Here is a 6,768-nt window from a genome sequence, read left to right as displayed (position 1 = left end):
TAGCGATGATCGCAGCGCTCGTATTACTTCCGCGGCACCAGCGCGTACTGCTCCTCGTACGCCCTCACCATTTCCAGAACGTCCTCCAGCAAGACGTTCCGCGGCTCTCATGTATCTCGATGGGGAGGAAATCCTCTCCAACGAATACGAAAACGAGCCCCTTGAGGGTTCGTTTTCGGGATACTATGGTCAACAATCCGCTCAACAATCCAGCGGGTTGAGCTGCGGGCGTCACGGATCGGCGGTGGCGGGGGTGGGAACACGCCCCGGGTATGATCAGCCCCGGGCTGATCCGTACGCGTCTCTCCACGACCGGGTAACCGCCGTGGAGCGTCTGCAGGGCGCTGAGTTCGCCGCCCTGAAACAGGAGCTGGCGAACCAGAAGGCCCAAGTCGCGGCGGTCTCGCAGACCGCCTCGAACATCCAGGTCGAGTTGGGGACCCAGATGAAGGGGTTGCTCCAGCGCGTCCGCGCGCTGGAGGAGAGGTTGCTCGTCGCCGAGGCCAAGTCCTCCGCTTCTGCCTCGGCTCCTGCCGAGGCTTCGGGTCAGCCGAGCTAGATGGCTCGTGCTGCCGGTATGGCTTCAGCCGTCCGACGTAAAAGGTCGGATGGAGGCGCATGCTAGACGGTATGTCTAGCGTGTATGCGTTGCCGTGCCGTGTCAACACAGTGAACGGCCCGATGAAGCGCGGAGCAAGCTTGCTTGCTCCGAAATCCGAAACTGCATGTCTAGGCAGGTTTTGTGTAGCTAACAAAACCAATGAACTAACGTTGAATTTATTTGTGTTGCCTCTGCCCACATTGTTTGCGTTCAGCTTCTGTTGATCAACAGAAGCTGCTATTGCATCCTGGACAAACCGGATTACGGCTTGTCTTCTGGTAATGAAGTTGATTGCATCCGAGCTGAAGTCATTCAGCTCGCTCTCCGCTAGAGGCCCGGCCTCTGCGTGGTTCTTCGCGGTGTCTGCACCTTGCGCAGACCCGTGGTCTTTGTCGTTGTTGTTGGGGGAGTCTGTGCCCTGCGCAGACTCATTTGGTTTGTTCATTGTTGCAGCTGACACTGTGCAAGTGTCAGCGGTTTTCTGCGGCTGCTGTATTGCAGTCGTAGATCCCCCCCACTTAAAGTGGGAGCCATCACTCCGAGTAAACTCGGTAGACGTGGATGCCGCATGGCATTCACTTAGAACGGTATATGCCCGGTCGAGGCATGCACTGAGTTATTGATGGCAAACTCTGCCATCGATAAGCACTCGCTCCAGTATTGGAACGAGTGAGCGTAGCTCTTCAACATATCGATGAGCACGCGATTCACGCGCTCGGTTTGACCGTCCGTTTGCGGATGATCTGCAGTCGACATTGAAAGTTGGCTCCCAACAAGTGTAAACACTTCTTGCCACAGATGCGCTGTGAAGCGCGGGTCTCTGTCCGACACGATGTCGGACGGCATGCCATGGTGTTTGAACACCATGTCGACGAACAGACGGGCCGTCTGCTTCGCGGTCACCTCTGCCGGCACCGCAGCAAGATGTACCATCTTGCTGAAACGGTCGACGAAGACCACAACGCCGGTGTTCCCTCCGCTATCCGGGGGAAGACCAAAGATGAAGTCCAAAGACATGGACTTCCAACACTCCGACGGAGTCGATAGTGATTGTAACGGAGCTTGCGCGAATGGCGCAGGCTTTACGCGTTGGCATACCTCGCAAGCACGGATGTACATGCGCATCCACTTATACAGGTGGTGCCAGTAGAAGTCGCGCGTGAGAAGGACGTATGTCTTCTCACGTCCGAGATGTCCCGCGGTCGGGGCAACATGATACTCGTACATGATCCTGAGTCGCAGGTCATGGTCATTCGGCACGACAACGCGATCCGCGTTGTCGTCGACTGCATTGTAAAGCAGTAGTCCGTCGTGCAGACGAAAGCGGTGTGCACGCGCTCGAAGGTGCTTGGGCAGCTTCTGACAGGACTTGTCAGAAGGCGCTGTGCCATAGGCCAGCAAGAGCTTCGCGTCCGCGTCGTGCGCGTACGCGGCCTTCACATCATCCAACAGGGACGATGTGGGTTTGCTCGATCGCATGACGTCAATGGCATTGACGTCAGCAGCTTCTGCGTAGTCCGGCCGACGTGATAACGCGTCGGCCACTACATTCAGTCTTCCGGGTTTGTATTCGACCCGGAAGTTATACTCCGCAAAGAATGAGAGCCATTTCGCCATTCTTTGTGATATGTGTGGCGACTTCACTGCGGTGCGCAGTGATGCATGGTCGGTGTAGACCACAAATGGTCTACTTCCAAGCAAATATACTCGGAACTTTGCGAGTGCGTACTTCATGGCAAGGAGTTCCTTGTCATGCACCGGATAGTTGCGCTCAGCTGGGATCAGCTGACGCGATTGGTAGTAGACGATACGATCACGGCCCTCGTGATCGTGCTGCATCAATGCGCATCCGATTGCCAAATCGGATGCGTCACATACGACTGAAATGGACGATCTTGGTCAGCCACTGCCAAGATCGGCGCCTCAGTCAAGCCCCGCTTGACTGCATCGAATGCCTTTTGGCAATCGGTTGTCCAATTCCACACAGCTTCTTTCTTAAGAAGCTGTGACAGCGGGCAGATCTTGCCCGCATAATCCTCCACGTACTTGCACAAGTACGTGGCCAAGCCAAGGAACTGCCTCAGTTCCTTGACACTTGAAGGCGTTGGCCATTCATTTATCACTCTGACCTTTTCCGGGTCAGGGCGAACACCATTCTTCCCTACGAGACACCCGAGGACGGGTATCTCGCTCGCCCCGAAGATACACTTCTTCAGGTTCGCGTAGAGCTTATGCTTTCGCATAAGCTCAAGTAGCTTCCGGAGATGCACCCTGTGCATCTCTACGTCGGTATTTCCGTCCACAGCCCGGCTGTGGATGAATACATCATCGAAGTAGCTCGGCGCGAAGTCGCGCACCGAGCGCAACAAGTGCGTCACGCACCTGTTCAAAGTCGCAGGGGCGTTCTTAAGCCCCTGTGACATTACTAGCCATTCCCAGAGCATGCCGCTTGGCGTGCTCACTGCCGTGAGAGGGATATCCCTCTCACGCATTAGGATTTGGTAGAATCCATCTCGCAAGTCGAGAGCACTGTAAACGGTGCTCCCGGCCATCGAATCGATGATAACATCTTTTCGCGGTATCGACGTCTGCGCCGGTACCGTCGCATCGTTCAGCTTGTTGTAGGCATGAACGATGCGCCATCCGCCCTGTGGGTTTTGACACAGAACGTCGGAGCACTGTGCGGGGACTTTGATTCCCGCACTTGTCCTGCTTTACGACGACTTTCAAAGAAGTCGCCGATTGCTTTTACTTGCTCTCGCGGCAGTGGCCACTGCCGCGTGACACAGTACTTCGTGCCCGGCACGAAATCAATCTCGTGCTGAATGCCCTTATCCTGCGGAAGCTCTGCAGGAATCTCTTCCGGGAGTACGTCTTTGTACTCCCTCAGCAATTCGTAATAGCAACTCGACTTTAACGTGTCCCAACCTTGTTCCTCGAAGCGCTCTCGCTTCGTCTTCGCACTGAGAGTGTCTTCACTCTCAGTGGTACTTCCCATGAAGAGCTGTCTCAGCTCTTCGCTCTCGCTCTCCGTTCTTTCGCTGTTCGAAAGAACGCAGACCTGCTCGATGCGTCCATCGTGCAAGTCGCGCGTGAAGCGCTTCCAGCTCATGGCTGGAAGCGAAGTCAACTCCGACGCCGTCGTCGGAGGACTAGCGAGTTCCATCTCACGATACTGGAATCCAGTATCGGTGCACGTCAAGACGCTTAGCGTCTCGACATCCGGTGTCACCGCCTCTGTCTGCCCGGCAGACAGTTCTTGTTGAGTCTCGGTCCCGGACCGAGATTTGCGCAGCGTTCTCCACTTGCGCCGTCTTCTTGTTGTGCGGAGCCGGGCTCCGCACAGTTGTTCTTCTGGTCCAGGCCCGGCCGTGGACTGTCGTTCGCCGGCGGACCCTGTCCGCGGGCGCGCGGTATCAAGCCCGGCTTGACCGCATTTTCCTTCGTGCAGCCCGGCTGCACGGTAATGTGTCCCTTCGCCGGCAGACTCTGTCTGCGGGCGCGCGATATCAAGCCCGGCTTGATCGCATGGCGCTTCGTCGTGCAGCCCGGCGCTGCACGACAGCATGCAAATTGCGTCAGTGCGGTACGTTTGCAACCGTCCGCACTGTTTGCAGCGTCAACTCCCGGAGTTGACACGCCTTCGTCACCTCGACGCCATTCATTGGCGGAGCCCCTCATGACCGAGGGTGCGTCGGCTCCCGGAGCCGACGCGCCGTTGTCGACCTGACCTCTTCGGGTCAGGGACTGTCCCTTACACGCTTGAACGTGGGTGTTGGTTCCCGGAACCAACACATCTTTTTCTTCCGACGTCGGCAGCATTGCCGACGTGGGTCTCACTTGTGCGCGCCCTCGCGCACTTCTTGGGCACTCCGGGACAGCAGCATAAAGCGCTGTCTCGACTGGTGAGCCGCGCGCACCTGTTGGTGCGTGCGCTGCGGTACCAGGGCCATCGCTCTCTGTTCCGCTGTCGCTGCCGAAGCGCACGAGCGTGCGCTTCTTCCAGTCTATCACCGGGTCATGCCGTGCAAGCCACGGCATGCCCATTACTACGTCGAACTTATCGTCCAGGTCCAGGACGATAAAGTGTTCGACAAACACTCGTTGTTTGTACGAGAAGCGCACGTTCACGACGCGCTTCTCGGTATTTACGATGGCACCTGTTGCCAGTCGTACCTCCAGAAGACTTCGAGGTACATTTACCTCCTCGAAGTCAAGTCTCGACAGGCTTCGTAGTCGAACAAAGTTGTTCGACGCGCCTGAATCTACCAATGCTCGAAGAGAGTCACTCGCTCTCTTCGAGTAAACCTTCAAGATGACTAGGTTCGGCCTTCCGCAACGGAAGCATCGGACGTTACCTCCCTGCTGCTGGTAACCAGCAGTTGTTGCGTTCGAGAGGTCCATTGGTTCCGGACCTCCCGGCCTCGCTACCGGGCGCGGTTGCGGCCTCGGCACGTTCACATGCAGTTTAGCCTACCGCAGGCTAAACTCTTCTTGCATAGCAAGAGTAATCGCAGCTTCGAGAGTACTCGGGTACTCTCGGAAGAGATAGGTCTTCACAGGCCCATCTCTAAGCCCCTTCATGAACGTGACGACCTTGGTCGCCTCGTCAATCGGGTTAGTCACGATATTTGATACCAAATATCGTACGCGCTGCGCGTAAGCATGGACGTCATGCTTACCCTGCTGAAGGTCGAGGAACTCCGCCCTCGACCGGAACTCGTTTTGCGGGGGATCAAACGCTTGTTTGAGCTCCTCTTTGAACACTTCGTACGTGCTGAAGCACGTAGGATCGGAGAGTCGGCGTCCATACGCCCAACTCCTTGCGCATCCGCCAACGCAGGACATGGCGAACGCGACCTTCGACAGCGGGTCGACGATGCGTCGAGCCGCTATGGCTGTGTCGAGTTCGACAAGCCATCGGAGGAGAGGCTCGCCCTCTCTTCCCACGTAATTGCTTACGCTCAACTTTAATGGTTGAGCACGCGGTGTCGTCCCTGACGACGCCGTCACTGAGGAAGCAGCGTCACGCTGCTCCTTCATGATGAACCCCAGAGCAACACCATGTTGCTCCGTCGGCGATAGCGTACGCAGCATTGTAGCTATCGCCGCTTCTCCAATGACTGTTGACAGTCGTTGGAGGGCTTCCCACTCTGGGTCAGGCAGGTAGGGGCAGTCAGCGCGTGCAACATGCGTTGCAGGCGTATTGGAGCTCTCCATGGTCACCTCCGTGCTCATGTGGTTCTCGACTCCGCGTTCGTACACCGCGTACGAACGTCAAGCAGTCGGTCATTGGACGGACTACAAAGTGCTACCAGGTGTAGCGGGTCTAACTTGGCTCACTGCTTTTGCTTACACGTTGCGCAACGTGTAGGAGGAAGCGTAAGTACTTAGTAATTACTTAGGTTAATTATATTTGAATACACAAATATAAGTTAAATAAGAAGGGATTCCAAGTGACTTAGATTGGGTAAAATGAGAACTGTATTGTTTGTAAATTGATCTTCCTCCTAAATCTGCTAAAACTGTTTATCATCTATGGAAGGGTTGACAGCGGCTGGCTGTCAGAGCCCCGCTAATATGCACGTCTCTGATTGGTAGAAAGATGCTGCTTTCTACCAATAGGATCTTTGGGTATGTGTGGACCACTCATTGTGGTGGCCCACTTCAATGTATCCATTGGTGTGTCTTACACCAAGGTGAGGAAGTATCCAAAACTTTTAACAGATAACCTATCTGTTAAATTCACAAGTGGCTTGCAGCCACTTGTGCGTGTAACCCCGTTACATAGTGGAGCCGACGCCAACGTCGTGTCGCGCCGCGTGATTGACGACCTTGTCGAGCTGCAGAGTGACGTCAGGTTGGAACCGCTTGCAGTGCCGCAGGAGGTGGAGATGTATGATGGCCGAGTTACAGTGTGTACAGAGGAAGCACATCTGGATCTGCGCATTAACACAGCAGCGGGACCTGTCAATCTCTACCAAGTTCCGTGCACGGTACTGGATGCAGACACTGATGAGTTCTTGCTGGGCAAGATAACTTTGCGCTCGCTTGGAATTGACATGGGCCGGATAATTGAGCAGCTTGCGGCTGCTCCGAACCTTGGTGACTGAGATGATGGTCTTCCACCTGACTCTGTGTTTGGCATTATCGACGCTGGGGCACAT

Source organism: Phytophthora cinnamomi, assembly GCF_018691715.1.
Source record: "Phytophthora cinnamomi strain GKB4 chromosome Unknown Contig26, whole genome shotgun sequence".
Taxonomy (NCBI): Eukaryota; Oomycota; class Peronosporomycetes; order Peronosporales; family Peronosporaceae; genus Phytophthora; species Phytophthora cinnamomi.
The sequence above is the reverse complement of the archived record's forward strand: the minus strand, read 5'-3'. Positions refer to the sequence as shown.